Raw genomic sequence first — 17,335 nt, 5'->3', positions numbered from 1 at the left:
CTGAAAACTTTCCTTGTGTATTCAAGAGCTTGTGCTACCTGATAGAAATGTAACCTGGTAGGTGGTTACCAGGTCCAGCCTTTGGACCTGGTATTATGTTCTTCTGACCCAGGGTTTCTTCTCAACTCAATGCYGTATGAATATTGCCCTGCATGCTTCTCTAAAACGTTTCTAAGCTGAACTCTTTTAAACTTCTCTACAAGTGATTTTTGCAAAGATGTATGAGCATGTTCTGTTTGTGCTCAGAGGTGTCTGGAGATGATAGAAATGTTTTTGTGCTGGTACCAAGCATGAGCTAAAATGTCTTATTGCTCAGAAGACCTTATTAGTCCATGCTTGGTCTGCACTTGTGCGTTTCAGAGTGTTAGTTCAGCTCTCCATCCTGAGCTTCATGCTCTAAAGATTGGCATAACCGGGTTGGAAGGAAATAAGCATGGCAGGGTTTTGTGGAGAGCTTTGTACTTCCAAGTCCCAAGTGCATAGTGCCAGATTTTCGGAGTAGTAGTTCAGTAACAAGGAAGCCAAATGACTGTCTTTAAAGCAGATTAGACAGCGAATCCTTGGATCTCATGCTTTCTTTTCTTAGGCTGGTATTGTTCAGAGCCCTAGGCTTTTATGCTGACCCAGAGTTTTAAGCATGTTATACTTTCTTGGTTGGCACACAATCTTAAGCACACCACAACTCCGTTTCACAGAAAATTCTTAATACCTTGTTCACCTTTTAATTTCAAATCCAGCCATCTGTGTGCTACACTGTGAGAGAAAATGACAGAAAGCTAGGAAGTTAATCAGCAAAAATCAGTGGATCCCAAGGGAGCTGCCCCTGTCCTTGCTCTGCTGTTACAGCCAGCACTATGTTGTTGTGTTTTTTTTAACTGCTGACCTTTTTTAAATGTTCCCAAACTTGCATCTTTTGGACTGAGTTTCTTCTGTGTTGGATATGCCTTTAAGACAAGGGCCATATAGGGTTGCCATTTGAGGGAGATGGGAAAGAATTGCTAGAATAAAAATATTTATCTTTAAGAAAGAACCTGTAAACTACCTTTAAAAAAAGCAAATAAGTAACAGACAATACATGTCGAGTTTGGAGCTTGGTCTGAAGACTATTGCTCCTGCTTGCCCTCCAAAGGATTGATTTTTTTATTTCACAAATACAATGTGTTTTTTGTTTTTTCCCCCCCTCTTTTCCTCAAGAACTGTGCTTTTATTATGGAGAGGAGAAGGATCTTTAAGTATATACTTGATTATTTAGGGCCCAGTCCTGCAGTGCATCTGTAAGAGTAGTTCCCCTGAGCTATTGCAGTTGCAGGATGGAGGCCGTTTGTGTGCAGCTAATCATATAAGGACCTGATCCTGCACTGAAACACATTGGCACGGATCCTTGGGCCTGTGCAGAGTTCTGCTAAGCTGTTGTGGCTTGGCATTGGTGAAAACAATTGGTAGAGGTGGATCTGATTGTAAATTCTGGCTTCTGAAGCAGTGAGGTTCCTCTTGGAAGGCTCATAGGACTTGTTACATACAGAAGTTTGTAAATTCTGTAACCTGAATGATTTTTAGAGATGTTTATCAAGAAACAGAGACAACTATATTCAAACCTTTTATTTTCTGCCCTTAAGATATAAGGCTAAGCAGTTACCCTTCCTGGCTCTTTTTGTTGTTATAGACAAAATTAAAATAGCAGTGGTAGGTGGCCCAGTGGTGAGGGGTTTTTATTACTTCTTTCTCCAGTTAATACGTGAGTAAAGTAATTAATTTATATAATTTCTTGGAAAGTTCCCTCAACCAAAGTGTTCAAAAGTCTAATGTTTTTTTTTGCAGAAGATTAAATATTCCAATAAAAAGTAAAAGAATCTTGCCCTGACAGCTATGGAGTAGCTTTCCAGATATGAACCAGGCTGAAGCCATGCTGTGGTGTTTCCTAGAGCTGGATCAGATGCCTCTGGCTTCTTGGAGATCTTGCAAGCTTAAGCAGAGTCACCGCTGGTCCATTCTCCCTGCTGATGTTTAGAGTCCTGCAGATGGAGTGAGAACTGGGAATAATCAGATCACTTTCAGCCTGCTGCTGCTTGAGAATGCTATTACTGTCAGGATCATCAGTCATGCTCACCAAGAAGATGGCCTCTTGTCAGGGTACAAGAGGTGTCTATGCTGCTGCTTGAACTGGCTTGAAGAACAAGGTCATAGCCGAACTCCCTGGTACTGCCATTGGACTGAGCGTGCAGGCAAGCAGAAAGGTAGTTTGGGGATCTTTCCACTGCGTCACTAACAGTGCAGAATATTGGAATGGTAGAGAAGAAAAATGGGAATGAGAGACCGTGTCAATTGCCAAGATTCATTTGTATCAAATGGAGTTCCTTATAGGGTCCTGGTATTTTTCTCTGGCGCTTTGCGGTGTTGGTGAGAGACCTTCAGTGGGTGTTGGAGCTGCTCCGTGCTAGTGCTGGAGAAGGCCATTTCCCCCTGTCTGCTGCCAGGGACTGAAGGTGGCTTTGATACATGTCTGTAGTTAGAGCAGGACTGATTTAATGATGTGGTGCTCCCAAGCCGGGAGAGGGCTGAACCAAATAACTCCCAACTGGGAGACATCTATATTCCTAATACCCAGAGGGTGGGAAGAGCATGGTTGTATCTGGGCTGTCCTTGCAGGACTTTGGCTGTATCTTACCTGGGGGGGTATAGTAATGTCCTGCAGTCCTGATTCCCTGGTCATCCAGACTGAGGAATCTCTTGTAGAGCTTGCACAGTATGGTGGAGATTGGGTTGCGTAGGATGATGGTGAGGAGCATCTCAGCATCTTCCAGAAACACAGTCAGGACACAGGCGCACCTCAGTCTGGGAGGGATTCTCAGCCCAGGAGCTGAGATGTTGTCATGGGCACTTACAGTCTTTGATGTTTAAGTTAATTGTCTGGCTACTAGGACTTTAAAAATATGTAGGAGGAGATGGGGGGAGTAATCTTGGCTATCAGAGACAGCCCCACTTGTGAAGTTACCCAGGAAGCCTGTGATATGATAAAATTCTTTTTAAGTCCCTCAGGTGCGTTGTGCCAACTTCATCTACTGCCTGACATTATGTTGTTGTTTCACTCTTTAACAAAAATGCATTCCCCTTTTGGTTAAAAGAGGACATTCCTGCTGTATTTCCTTTGGCTGTGGATCTGTAATTATTGTTCTTGAGTTTATTTATGAGCTACTGAGGCCTTTACTGAAGATGATTTGCTTATGACGTCAGAAGTGCTGTTCCTGTTTTGAGTCTCTTGACAGTTTTTCTTTTAGCAGAAGGAAGTTCCAAGGAGTTRAGTTTGCTACAGTTGGCATCAAATACACAGCACTGGAAATCTCTGCAAGATTTAGTGAAGCTATTAGTGGGGGGAGGTGAGAAGTGCTCCTTAACCCGTCTTGCATTACTATACATCTGTAGCAAATCATTTAGCTCTGATGAGAATTAAAAGGAGCAGGTTCACTGAGGTTGTTGATCAGGTTTGTGGATTCACGTCATCCATGCTCCTCTGTGCTTTTTTTACTTTAGTGATGTGGAGTAGCAGAGGTTTTCTGTAAATACAAAGAAAACCTCCCATCTTTYGCTCTGTTGTTTGCAGCTACTGTTGTCTTTTGAACATCTGCTAAGTAGGTGTGATGGGTTACCTGTCTGAGTGGCTGCTGTTTACATGGACAGGGATCAGTAAGTAGGCAAGGTAAGGTGTGAGGACAGAGATCCGTCAATCTTCATCTGCTTGTTACTGTGTTGAAAAAGTTCTCCTGTTCTAAATGTCTCATTCTGCTCTGGAGTACTTAAGTGGTTCATTAATTCTACTGCATATGATAGGTGGTGATGGTGGGGAAATGATAAATAGAAAGTCAATTTGCAGTTAAAATTCATCACGTGAAATCAGATCTTTTGAGAGAACTAGGTGCAGGTTGTCACTATATCCAAAGTTAGCCATGTGCATAATTCCTTATAAGACTAAGGTTATTGTTGAGTTTCAAATTTGCACCTGATTGCAAGGATTTACAGCCTAAATTTGTATTATTTCTCTCTGGAATCTATTCCAGATATGTGAAATTTACTGCTGGTGACAAGTATTTGATCATAGTGTTATTTTAAACTTGTATGCATCAGCAAAGAGCCTATCCAAAACTTAGGATTCTTGACAGATATTTAAATATTTAAACACCCTCCATATGATTACTAAATCCAGCAACTCAACTATATAAACAATGCTAGGAATAATGAACCAGAAAATATTCAGCGTAGCATACCCTCTCCATAAATATTTCTCTCTTATTTTAACATTCAGCATTGTGAAACACAAGAAAAAAATGTTTATTTGTTTTAGCTGATTGACTTGCTACTGAAACAAGCTTTCAGGGAAATCTGTGGAGTTCCACAAGGTGGCAGGAGCTAACTGTTCTATATTAGCACCGTGGTCCTCAGTAAAGTAAAGGTAATGAACAGATTTCACCAGTTGCATACATTCAAATCACAAGGAAGTTAGACCAAAACTTCAAAACCCCACTTTGTATAGGTGTTTCTTGGACTTCTGAATAATTTAGGCAAATGTACAGGATTCTATTCTCAAGAATGTTACATCAAAAAAAGTTCAAACCTTCTTACTGTGTCAACCAAAAGGGACTTCATTTTCACTTTGTGGTATTTCTTTGCTTGTAACATGCATTATCCCTCTGAGTGGAGARCAAGGATGAATCTATGCAGCAACTTGCTAGCATATGAGGTTCACAGTTTAGCAAATTGGCAGCGAGCATCTCTGTAACTTGCAAACTTACCTTGACGTTGCGGGAAAGCTGGTCACGAGGACAAACATAGCAGCCAGGGCAGAGGGACTACGACAGCGAAGGAATTCTCTGCTACTTTACTATAAAGAAATGAGACTGTAGAGCTGTTTTTCTTTGGAAACTCTGAAGAATCAAACAGCATGAAAAATATCCAAGTTTGGGGATTATTGGAAGTCATCAAAATAGCTAATCCTACTTAGTGGAACTGCTTTAGCTAGTATGTAGTGCACAAGGCTGAAATGCAGGGAATTTATTCCCTTCTCTTCCCCTGGCCAATCTGTTACTAGATACTAGATTGCCCAAGTTCTTGTTTCACTTTTTCATGTTTCATTTTTTTTCTTGCTTTTGTTTCCCTGTGCCTACTGACAGTCAGCTCTCTTGTGAAACATCTTGTGATCAGTGGATGTAAAGCACCACAAAAGAATGTCTTACTGAAGAAGTGATTCAATCGAGCTCTGGATATGTACTTGCCTAACCTTGCACTTTTGGTCCTAGGTCTCAGGTTCTTACGGGAGTTCTCTGGCCTGCTTGAGAAACCTGTGGACTTTCAGGGTTTTAGTTGGCAGAAGTAACTCTGAACAAAACAGTAATAAGATGAAGATGATCGGCCCTGATTCAGCAAACTGCAAAGAGCACTGTTGTTGAGACTTGTGAATCTTTTGATTTGTGCTTTTCAGAATGAGAGGACAGTTTCTGTATATCAGCCAGGTATTGTTGGGAATTGGCACAACCATGTTTATGGGGACACACAATGCAGTTCACTAGGGCTAGGGAGAAAATGAGGATGGGTAGTTGCTTCCTTAACCAGTAGATAGATATTAGGAGTAGAAACAGTTCAATTCTCATGTGAAATTATGGGTTCTCCCTTTCCCTTTACTGTCAAATGCTTGTTGTTATGCTGTAGAAAAAAATCTAAGCATTTGTGATGGGGATATGGAAAAGCTACATGAGGTGAGTTGATTTAAAAATTCTTCCACACCTATCTATGAAATCATGTTGCTTCTTTCTAGCAATGATGGAAGCAGCTTAAATTAAGAACTGCTTAAAATCGGTCCTGTGGTGACTTTCATACTTGTTGCATCAAGATGCATTGTTCGCTAAAATACCTACATCTTCCTTACTAAAGGGAGGACACAAGACCCAAAGGTGAACTGTGCATCTCAAAAGTTCTCATCAACTATCATAAAGTAGTAGCGTTACACCATTGTATCACTGAAACATAGGACCTTCAGATACATTTGTTTTTATGTCCATTTGCTGGAATACATAAATTTTAGGAAAATTCTCTAACTTTTGGGTTTAGTGCAGACATGAATAATTTATAGTGGATGCAGTCAGATGATATTGTGTCATTCCAAAGTGAAAACTTTGCAGTTTCTAACAGCTACACTTTTCACAGGCTTTTTATGTCCATTCTTTCCTAATGATTATTTTAAGATTTTATATAAGTAAATTATTAAGCAAGGATTCAGCATTTGATGAGCGCGCTACTGGAATATGTTGCTTTAGCTTGGATACAACTGGAGAGGCATATGATTTACACAGTCACGTATCATGTAGGATTGGACTGACTATCAGTTAGAACTTAGGTGTAATAACTATCTTCTGTGAATATGTCATTGCTTACTTAATCTTAGCTATATCTATGTCACTAGTTCTTTCTGATATTTTCAAAGTCACCCAAGTGAGATAGATGCCTCATTCTCATATTCAGAAAGCCCACATATATTTACGTACAGATGAGGGAAGAAATTACTTTTAAACTTTAAATAGGAAATGATATATTATAACCAAGGTGTCTGTTTTCAACGATGTTTTTAAATGTAGTTCCTTTATACCAAAAATACGTAGACCTTGACGTAGCTTGCAGAGAGTGTACTTCCACAACTGTTCAGAATTCAACAGCAAAGAAAAGTTTGCTGCTTAAATTTCTTTATTTACAAAAAATTAGTGGTCATGACAGAATACCAGAGTTGGAAAGAGTAGCACAGCAACTTGACTTGATTTGATCACAGAGCTGGTACACAAGAAGGCTCCAGAGTATAGTGACATGTCTTACTGGCCAGAATAGTTGTTTTTCAGAGAACAGTAGACCCTATGGTATTTCTCAGGTGTGATAAATAAATGAGCATGAGAGCTTTCTGTGTTGTGGTATACTTAAAACTGTTGCAGTGAACTGGAAGGCCTAGCAAAGATTATTGAATCACTTTGCAGTCGATTGTCATTGCTGTGTACCTCCCAATTAATCACAGTATTACTGGAGGAAATAGAGGTGGGAGGTGGAGAGGACTACACAGAACATGCTCTTCCTCAGTGTAAATGTCGTCTTCTGGGAAACTTGGGTCTTCCCTCAGTATCCTCCAAACCCCATTTGTAATGTCTCAATTCTTCTGCTGACTTCAGTTAATTTGGGGACAACTGAGGTCATTCCATCCACTAGCTCTGCTATGGAGGTTCCGAGTGCTCTCTCTTTTTCATGACCTCCTTGGGAACGCAAGGCATCACTGGCCTCTGGTAAATGCCCAGCACGACTAAGGAGTCCAGCCAGACAGGCAAATATCCTGGCTGTTTACTAACCAGGATAAGTTTTCTGCATCCCTCCCAACCCATCCCTCTGGTTTGCAGTTGGATTTGAGGGGTTTTGAGATCCAGAGAGTTGGCTGCACAGCATGCAGGGTCTATTTAAAAATTTGAAGGATTCTCCTTTTCAACCAACTTTTTAGAAACACCTTGTTCATGTGTGGCGTTGTTAAATCCAATCCATCAATAAAACCTGACGTAATCTCAAACCCTACGGGTATGGCTACGTTGCAGGCTGCCATATTATATAGTTACATGAGTATGCTTTAAATAAAGTAACACAAGTATCAGAAGTGGTTTAGCAATGATAGCATGGAGCGCTGTGCAAGCTAATTTAACGTGTTTTGAGTCAGGGTAAATTAGCTCCTGCAACGTCCTGGGCTGCCGTAGTTAGTGCTCCTGGCGCTCACTTAGTTTGTTTAAATCAGGCTTCAGTGTCTAGGAGCGTAGCACTGTTGAAATCATGTCGAGTCACTGGGGCCAGTCTCTAACCGTTGGTGCCATGTGCAACAAGGGCAGGTCTTGGACCTTCCTTTAAGATGCAAAATTTGGTTAGGCTGCATTAACAACTTTCCCTACACTGGCAAGCTACACATCCTGTTTATGGATTTCCTTTATAGCGCTAGACTTTGAAAAAAGTACTTTCTCTTGGGAAATTATTATTCTATTAACTTGGTATTTATTTTAACATGTTGTTGTTGGGTCTATTTTTATTGTTAATGAAAGAGAAAACTATTGGGAGGTAAGATCTGTCTGCTACAAGGCCTATTCTTGGTTTGGTTGGTGTGTGGGGAGAGACATATATTTCCCTTATTGGTGCTCAGGTACAGTTTTTACCCTGCTCTTCCACCTTTCCATAAAGGAAGCTATAACTGAAAATTAAAGTCTTGGGGAATATAGGGAAATATAAGTAGCTTGGCCTCAGTGTTGACTTATATGTATCTGAAATATCTATAGAGTGCCGATGAATTTGGTATCTAAGGTATTGTTACCCATTGCTTAGACAGATGGAGCCTGTCTTTCAGTTGACTTTGGGGAAGAGTCAGGTATGTCCAAGTGACAAGAAACTAAGTGCGGTGACTGACTAATGCTCCAAATGCCAGACCTTGTGCTCTTACACTAGTGCAGGTCTCCTGAATGCTCTGTATAGTATTCTCCTTGTGCCCCAATCCAATCTCTCATAGAAAAAATAATAAGATTGGAAAAAAAAAAATCGATACAGCATATAGTGTGCTGAGGGTTTAAACAAGTGTCCACTGACAGGGAATTATGTCTTTGTGGTTGATACACTGCATTGTGGTGTACAAGTGAAGTAGTAAAGTTCATAAACCCACACCAATACCCAAGCCAGAAGATTAAATTGTAGCAGTGGAATTGCTTTGACAAAAAAACTAAACATCGGAGAAAGTTTTGAACTTCCTTAAGCTGCTTGTTATAACAGCCGCTTACTCTTTGAGAAGCGCACTTCCATTTTCTCTGTTCTTTTCAGCGACAAAGCTGAAAGGCAGCAGGTTTAACTCCTCAATGCTGCTCGAGGCAGGGTCCCAGGGAGCACCAGTGGAGTTTGGCAAGGTCAAAGATGTGGGGCTGCAGCCGATGACTTCTCGCAAACTTAATGCTGGCAACTCAAAGGTTGATGGTCTCCCACTGGCCACCGTGCCTCTCTGCGACAGTTAAAAATGTACGGGTAGCAAATATTGCAGTGGGTTAACTCTGTAGCCCACTGCGTTTCGCAGCTCCAGGTTTTCGCTTAAATACCCATTGACATGGGTTTAACTTGAGGAGTGCAGAGCAGATGCAGCAATAGTGTAACTTGTGCTACTAGGAAGCTAGTATTTTACTCTAACAACTAGTGTTGCTTTTTTGCACAGATCCAAGGATATGGCTTGAATCTATAAAGCATTGCATCCACTGGTAATGGGTGGCCTACATTAAACTTGTGATTTTTCTTCTTGCCAGCTTAAACAAAAAAAGACCTTCTTAATTAGAGAAAGGTCAATGTATGGATGTTATTACTGGGTTTATGTTTAGATGGGCAGGTAGCTAACGTGTGTATGTCATCTGTATTCCTTGCATTCGTATTTGAGTGGCAAGAAGAGGCCCACCCTTTTCTATGGTGTCCCACAGGTGTGTTTTAGACTTGAATGCAAGAAACCTGTATGATTTTTTCCTTCATTAAGAGGTTTCCTGTATTTATATGTGCATCAATTAGTATTTTAAATAGTGCAGTCTTTTGATGGCTGAACCCAACAATGCAAACAAAGGTTTTTCTTACATATATGAGATCAGATGTCAATTTTGAATGTTGGTGATCTGTTTTGTGTTCTTTTATAGTAATGTTAAGTGCTGCAGAGTAGAAACTTTTTTTAAAAAAGAAAGGTTAGATGCCCACACAAACACTGGGGAGGAAATCACAGACTAGAGAAGAGAAGATGCAAGAAATTTTTGATTGAATGAGAAAAACGATTCATTTAGTTATAGATAATATGCTGAGAAAATAATAGAAAAACTCTTTAGAGAAAGATGTATAATAGCCACTGATTCACATGTCAGGTTTCAATAGCAAGTCTTTGGATACAAGTGGGCATCATCATGAGCAATGTTAAAGCAAATGTTTGTTCTTGTGTATGAAACCCTAAGCTGCATTTATTACTGAATATGAAATGATCTGATTTTTAAAGCAAGTTTGCAGTTAGCCAAAGCTGACTGGTGGTTTTGCAAAAGTGTCTTCAGTTCAAATTATTTATGATTACTCAGAGAAAGTAGTTGTTGGTAACACAAAGGAACAGCTAAAGCTAAGAGGTGACTTTTATCTCATAAATCCATAGTGATGGTTGAAAACTTTACTGTATTTACTGGAATTGCATGTTGGATACTGTCTTAACTTGGTGCTTTCTTCTTGACGTAGCCCTCGCTCTCACCTTTCCTGGGAAAAGTCCTATATCCGCAGTCACAGCTGCATTGGGCTTGGCTAGGACTAGCCTTCATTTGACGAGTTTTGCTTTGAAAGGGGGTGTTGGTGGCAGGATTTCAGGATTCAGTGGGGTCAGACTCCATAAACCTGATTTTCTAGAGCTGTAGCTCTGGTGCTGAAGTCTTATATCGTGCTGGATCACTGTCTCGATTGCTAACGTTAAAGTAAGTGCCAGACTCAGGCTTCCTAATGTGTGAGTTAACCTAGTGACCTGCAAAAAATGACAATGTGTGTGTCCTGTATGCAGAACTCAGGTTGCAATAGTGGTTTTCCAGTGTTTCATTAAGATAAATTTAATTTGAAAGATTTATTTTTAAATGTATCAAGGTTTGAATTGGATGAAGTATTTAGTGAATGAGATGTGAAACTGGAGGAAGGCCCTTTTCCAAGGAAAAGGTGGCAGTATTTGGCCAAACCATTAAAGGATTCTGTAAAAACAATTGCACGTACTCTAAAGGAAATTATTCAAATAAATAGTCGTGTGTAGTGGCTGTTTCTAATTGGGCTTGATGTTTTATCACAGTTAGTTTTCCATTTAGGAGGGAAGATAAGAACCATAAAAGTTAATGCAAATTAGTGGAATAAAGTAGCTTTCTTTGCAACTGCTCTTTGAACCTTTGTATCTCTTTTAAGAATATGCTTACGGAATATTGCAACAGTACATTTGGGAAGAAAAGCAGATTATTTTAAAAACAGAAGTATATGCCTTTGTAATCAATCGTTCCTGATAGGAGAACTAGAAAACAGAAAAGCTTATGCTAATGTAACTTTCTTTTAAAAGTCTGTTTTGTGTTTTAATCATGTAGAGAACAACTCTCATTCTTAAAGTAAAAATATAAAAAACTCTTCCAATTTTAAGGAATTCTGATGTTGAAAATGCGTTTTCATATGCCACAGCTAATACATGATCTACATCAACTAAAATTCTGCACCTCTAAACTTCCCAAACTCTTGGTCCTTACAATAAAGCTAAGAAGAGGATAACAATGTTAAGATTTTATTCTGCCACATTGTACATTGTAACTGAGTGCCTTCTGTCTCTAGTAGTGAAGAAATGGGAAATAATTTCTCAGGATAACAGCGTTAGGGAGGGAAGAGAAGGAGAGCGTGCTGCTTGAGGTAGGATTTTTTACTTGGAATATTTTACGCATTAATTATGTATGATTTTGGCACCGGACCTGAAGTTGATCTGGCAGTTCTATCTTTTGTGCATTTATTAGGTAATGAGGAAGTGGCTTTCTGGTGATGGAAATCTGTCATTTCATGTATGCTGTTAATACACTGCGTAGTTTAGAAAACTTTTTTGTGTATATGTGTGCATCTGAAAGTAAATGATAAAACTTCTAAGAAGTGCTAAGTTCCAAGAGTCATTAAATGAGTGATTCTGCTAGTTCTCAATACACAAATTGTTGGTGGTGTTTTATGGAATATTTTATAAATATACCTGAATTGATCAGTCTGTTTAGTGTTATATTGAGTGTTTGGTATTGTATAGTTTATGTAAGTGTTGGATGGGGAGAGTGTATCCATTTTGAGTTGAATGGTAACTTTGTTTAGGATTAGCAATTAATATTGTATTCATGGGAATGGAATAAAATACGCAGTTTCAGCAGGGATCATGATTTATTGATACTGCTACAAACTGTGTGTGTTTATGTAAACACAATTCGTCTGTCAATTTTATAGGAGGCAAGATCACAATAGTAGACTGGTGTTGCAAATTTGATTGACTGGGGGATTGTTTGGATGTCTTAACTGATAGTCACTTCCAGATTAAGTTTTGGAGTGTTTTAAATGTATATTCAAATTTGTGTTTGTTTCTTTCCCTTTGCTGTTAGATTTCCGTGCTGTTAGCAGGAGCCTATTAAAGGAAGCTTTCACCCATGCGAGATTCGTCAGTATTACTTTTTTCCTTTGAATCTTCTTCCACCGTGTCCTCCCCGTCATGGTCTCTTTCTAAGCAACTTTAATGCTCATGAAAAGCAGCAGAGTGACAGGCCAGGAGAAGTCATCCTGTCAGTTCAGGGGAAATTAGTTCTGTCACAGATTTACTCGCTCCATCAGTAGGTCCGTCTCCTGATTTTGGAACAAATACTGAGACAGTTTGGTGCCTTAATCTCCACCTGCCTTTAATCTAGGAGATGAGAGAGGTCAGAAATCGGTAAATATAAATGAATTTTGACAATTCTAGTTTAAGTAACGTAGAAATGTCAAGTAAATGGTACATACTAACTGCTAGATTGGAAGTACCTGGATTTTCTAACTCATCAGTTCAGTGTATGAGTTTAACACACAGGAAAATGAGTGAATACACTTACAAGTGGTTGCTGTTTCCTACCTCATGTCGTCTTTCTGAGGTAGGTTTCTATCCTGTCTAATAGCTACAGGATGATTATATATTAGAAGATTCCTTTTGATGGCTGCTTTCAAAAATTTTGCATTTTTCCTGTGAGAAAGCAGTTAACACAACAGTTTAAGGTAGTGGCTTTCAGCTTTTTTATTATTATTTCGGAAATGCTAAGATAGTGTCCAGTAGGTGTATGGACTCCTGAAAAATGAATTTAAGCCTACCAACAATGGACAAATCTTAGTTACTTTTGAAGACCCCTAGGAAATAATGACCAAAGTGTAAAAACTGCTGATCTAATGCTGCATCTGCACTGAAGTTACAGACGTCATGACAGGGTAATTAAGCTAGCCAGCAAAAATAATGACGGAAGTCCAGCTGTTTGGTAGCATTATGCACAAACCGTTTTGCTTTGCTGAGAAGAATAGCTGCCTAATGATGACTTCTACAATCCTGCCCCTGAAAGCCAGCAAATGGTGAACTTTGATTTAAAATGTGTTTGTTATTTTGATGACCTCAGCCAAGGAAACTTGGGAGGGGTGAAGATATAGAGAATAATTATTTGAAGTACAAGCAGATGTTACTCTAGTTTCTCAAGGAAGTTTCTTACGTAGAAAGACAGAGCTAAAGAAATGGAGCTTTTTATGCTGAAAGCAATGCAATACTTTAGCCAGTGTCCCTCCAGCTTTTTCTCTGTAGCACCTGTTGCCTTAGGGATGAAGTGCTTTGAATAGTAAAAGGCTCAAGAGGATTGATAGAGGAGGGTCTTTCAGAAGACTTATTAAAAAAATTATTTGCAAAATAAATAATAGCAAGTTATTTACAAACATGTATATGAGTGTTTAGTTTGTTCCTATGTCAAGATAGACTTAAGACATATCCTTAACCATGCCTAAGTGATTTGTTGAGTCAACCTTATAAACTGGTTAGTGATTTATTTACTAACTAAGAATTTTTCTTTGAAGGGCTTCCAGTGTTTTTTAAGTTGCAGGAATAAATTGTCTTTGGCTGTCATCTTAAGAGTGCCTGAGATTGCTCCTCTTTATACATTTAGATAATCTCACTGGTATACAGGTATACTTGAACTGAAGAAGTAGAAAGGAAGAAAGAGGCTAGTTTATTGTAACAACAGCATACCTGGCCAGTATTTGTGAGAACTGACAAGTGCAMTTTTAAAACTGAATCTCAATTTGAACATCAGGGGAAATACATTATGCTGTGCTTTAAGATCTCTCTTCTGCAAAGCAGGTTGGAAGTAGTTTTTTTGAAACAGGGTAATTCTGGGATTGGGTGTGGGTTTGGGAGCTCATCTCTCTCTTATGGACTCCCAGAGCGCTGATGAGAGTGATGCTGTGGTGTTAGTTTGATTTGAAGAGAAGCCCAGGCATTTATGTACCTGTAGTTATATCAGAAAAGGTTTGGGAATATCTCTGCTGCTTCTCTCTTAAGTTGAGCTCTTACCATATTTTAACTTTTCCTGCTGGTTTGTCCACCCACCACCACCAGCACAATACCCCTTGCAGTTTCTATGGATTCTTGGTTTTAATACTCACTAAATCTGTTCAGCTGAGTGGGTGAGTTACGTTCCCAGTTCCAATATAATTCTGCCTTTAACCTGTATTTTTTCTTAGTGAGGAAGCAACTGTATATCACTTCAGTGCTAATAGTTTCCCCAAAAGAACAGAGAAGTTCTCCTGGGARTGAAACTAAAGTGTCTCGGTACCTGCACAAAAAGGGATAATGCCACTAAACATGTGTGCATTAGTGCAGAAAAGGGATGGATACTAATGCGGATGGGACCTGAAGTGTTACTGCTTATGCACTGGCTGGTCTTGCCGGCCTGCTGCGATTTGGGTTGCCTTCAGTGTCTTTGTGGCTCTGCTGATGCTTGGTGCAGCACCTGAAGGTGCTGCTGCACTCGGGCTTTGCATCCGCTCTGTGGGAGCTGGCTGCTTCATCAGAGAGGCTGTAGATGGGGATGCATCTCTGCATCAGTGACCTTCAACTTACAGCCCGATGAGTTAATTTAATTTCTGTCACCAATGGTGGGCTGTGATCTGCGGAGGCCGAAAATGAAGGCACAGGTTCTGTCTGTCCCCTCTTCAAGTGAAGGCAGCCAGGTTGTGCAGGGAGCTGGGGATTGCAGCTCCGGCCCTGCTGCAGGGACCCCTCTTCCATTCCCCGGGTTTTCTTCTGAAACAGTGCGGAGGGGCTCCTACAGTAAATTCGGTATATTCCTTCATCTGGCCTCTGTTCTGTTTCGGGCCGCACAAGCACAAGTAAAGAATTAGGAGGTAGGATGATGGCTGAAAACCAGTATCARGTTTTGGGTGATGATCAGGTCAGACCTACCCTTATGTGTTAGCAAGTTGCAAGCTCATTCCACTTGCTTATAGGAAAAGATTTGGATTTGGCTGTGGCCTGAGTATAGGAAATAGTTTGGAACAACAGTCAAAAAGCAAACAAGGCATAGTGAATTTCAAAAAGTCATCGAGTACTTTGTAAGGTGCTGGGCTCCCTAGTCCTTTGGAATGGGATGTCCCAAATGTGAATTGCAGTCATGTTACAGGCTCCTACACTGAGCAGACATGAGAGAGTGTCTGAAAGAAGTGTTAAAGAGCAAACTGGTTGGCCCCTTTGCTCCTCTTTTCCCTTTTCCTCTCGGTACCAGTGTAGAGGACATCAGACTGGATTTTAAATAGTTTAAGGGTTTCAACCTATTTACTGGTTTTTTTTGTTTGTTCCCCCCCTCCCCCCCCCCGCAGTGCAAAATATCTCTTGATCTTGCCACAAAGAGATAATGGGGTAAAACATTCAGAATTGGGGAAAGAAAAAAAAAAAAGAATAAGACAGGTATCTAAGAAATATTCTCTATGGTTATCCTGTCTCATTTAGAAAAAAGGTAAACGAACAGCGATTGTCTGCTTTTGATTTTAAGTTATACACCAGATGCTGCGTGTGTGAGTGTTAGGAGGATCCATCAGCGTGCTGTTTGCCGTTATGGGTTTTAATTCTTCTTTTGAAACAACTGGTAGTGGCTGGCATAGAAACCAATCTACCTTGTCTCGCGTCTTTTGGGTTTGGTGTGTAAACTGCTAGAATTAAATGGGTTTTACTTTGACRGTTTGTTTTCCTAGCTCATATTTATTCAACATGTTAAATTATTCTGTGTTATATGTTGGGGGGTTTTGTTTTTTTTGTTTTTTTGTAATGCCATCCTAATGATACTAACAAAACTCATTCCTGAGCAACCTGCGAGCAGGATTATGAGAGGCAGATGGATTAGGAGAGGCGGATGCAGCCCCATCTCTTGCTGAGGCTGGGAGGGCAGACGTGGGTGGAGATCCCAGGCCAGCGGGGCAGAACTGGCTCCTCTGGGGAGTGCAGAGAGGGGAGCCAACCTCCCTCGGCCTGCCCAGCTGCCCGGGAAAGGGGTGCCTGGCTGTCTGGGACTAGCGTATGTCTTGGGGGGGATTACAATCCATACAGGGCAGGAGGTGCTCTCATTTAGTTAAAACCCAGCTTTTGAATTTTAGCCTAAAAAGCCTCTTGAAAATCTTGGAAACAGCTGAACTCTGAAAACAAATCTTGTAAATCATTGTTTTCCTACAGAACCCCCCCCCCTTTTTTTTTTTTTTACTTTATCAAAGAAAGTTATTTATGCTCAAAAAAGATGGCAGCTATTCCTTTTAGAAAATACTGTGATCTGTTTTTGAATGCATAAAATGAATTTCCTCTAGTTACAAAAGCAAGTGCATTGAATCCATTCTGAAGAATGTGTTTTTTCAAGTCGGTTTACAAGTGAAAGCGAGTTGAGCAGCATCTGGCTGCAGCCTGCTTTGCACAGGCAGCGTCCACCCGTGAAAGTGCGAGCGAGGAAGCAGCTGGGAACGTCTCAGACTCGGGACTCGAAGGCCACGGTGCTGGTGGGGAGAAGCAGTGTGCCGGGGCAGGCGGGTGGGAGGCGATTTGTGTAATGCTACCTGTGCCGCGACTGCCTGTGCGCGGGGCGTGCTCCTCCAGGCGCCGCCGCCGCCGCGCAAGGGACGTGCGGTGGGGAGGGGGAGCGTTATTGGTGTTTGTGTTAGCTGCAATGCTGGTATTTCAGTAATGCAGTGGTATTCGACCATGCTGCCAAAAATGAGCTATAAGCAGCAAGTCTTTGCTCCACTTTTCCTCACTCCGTCCCTGTGCTCCGCCCCGTCCGTGCTCTCTGCGCGCTGAGATCAGCTTCCTGCTTTTCATTTTCCTCAAAATGCTGTCACTCCTCCTCTGAAAGTGTTATTTTCCTAAGATCGGAGTTAATTTTTGTGGGTGGTTGCGAGCTCTCTTCTGACAGGCTAGCACACCAAGCTGGAAAAGCAGTATCATGGTGATTTTGTTCTGTTACAGTGTGCCAGAACTGTAGTGAGAATGGTAGACTGCTGCACCGAACACATTTCTATGCACGCTCTGTGACCGAGGAAGGTGAAGGAGGTGAGTGTCAGTTTTGTATTGTGTAGGTCCAGGGAGTTGCTGAAGGTGAAACTACCCAGGCTCAGTAACAAGAAACAAGCAGTTGTTTTATTGTACCAGCTCCTTGGATGTTTTTGCCCTGCTAATATTCTAATAGGCTGTACTCAGGAAACGATGCATTTTGCT

General features: G+C 40.6%; 1 protein-coding gene across 4 annotated transcripts in view; it reads left to right on the top strand.

Annotated features, from left to right (window-relative positions):
- BBX (BBX, HMG-box containing) overlaps nucleotides 1-17,335 on the top strand; it is a 143,328-nt gene that overhangs the window by 14,093 nt on the left and 111,900 nt on the right. The window contains exon 2 of one of the 4 annotated variants that reach the window (XM_026058349.1): nucleotides 17,087-17,170. The exons of the other annotated variants lie outside the window; for them this stretch is intronic. The gene's annotated coding sequence lies outside the window, so the exon portion shown is untranslated. The remainder of the gene's footprint in view (nucleotides 1-17,086; nucleotides 17,171-17,335) is intronic. 4 annotated transcript variants of the gene reach the window in all.

This window comes from Apteryx rowi, unplaced genomic scaffold (assembly GCF_003343035.1).
Source record: "Apteryx rowi isolate R43461 unplaced genomic scaffold, aptRow1 scaffold_146, whole genome shotgun sequence".
In the NCBI taxonomy this organism is placed as follows: Eukaryota; Metazoa; Chordata; class Aves; order Apterygiformes; family Apterygidae; genus Apteryx; species Apteryx rowi.
Note: the sequence above shows the minus strand (reverse complement) of the source record. Positions and strands in the feature narration are given on the sequence as shown.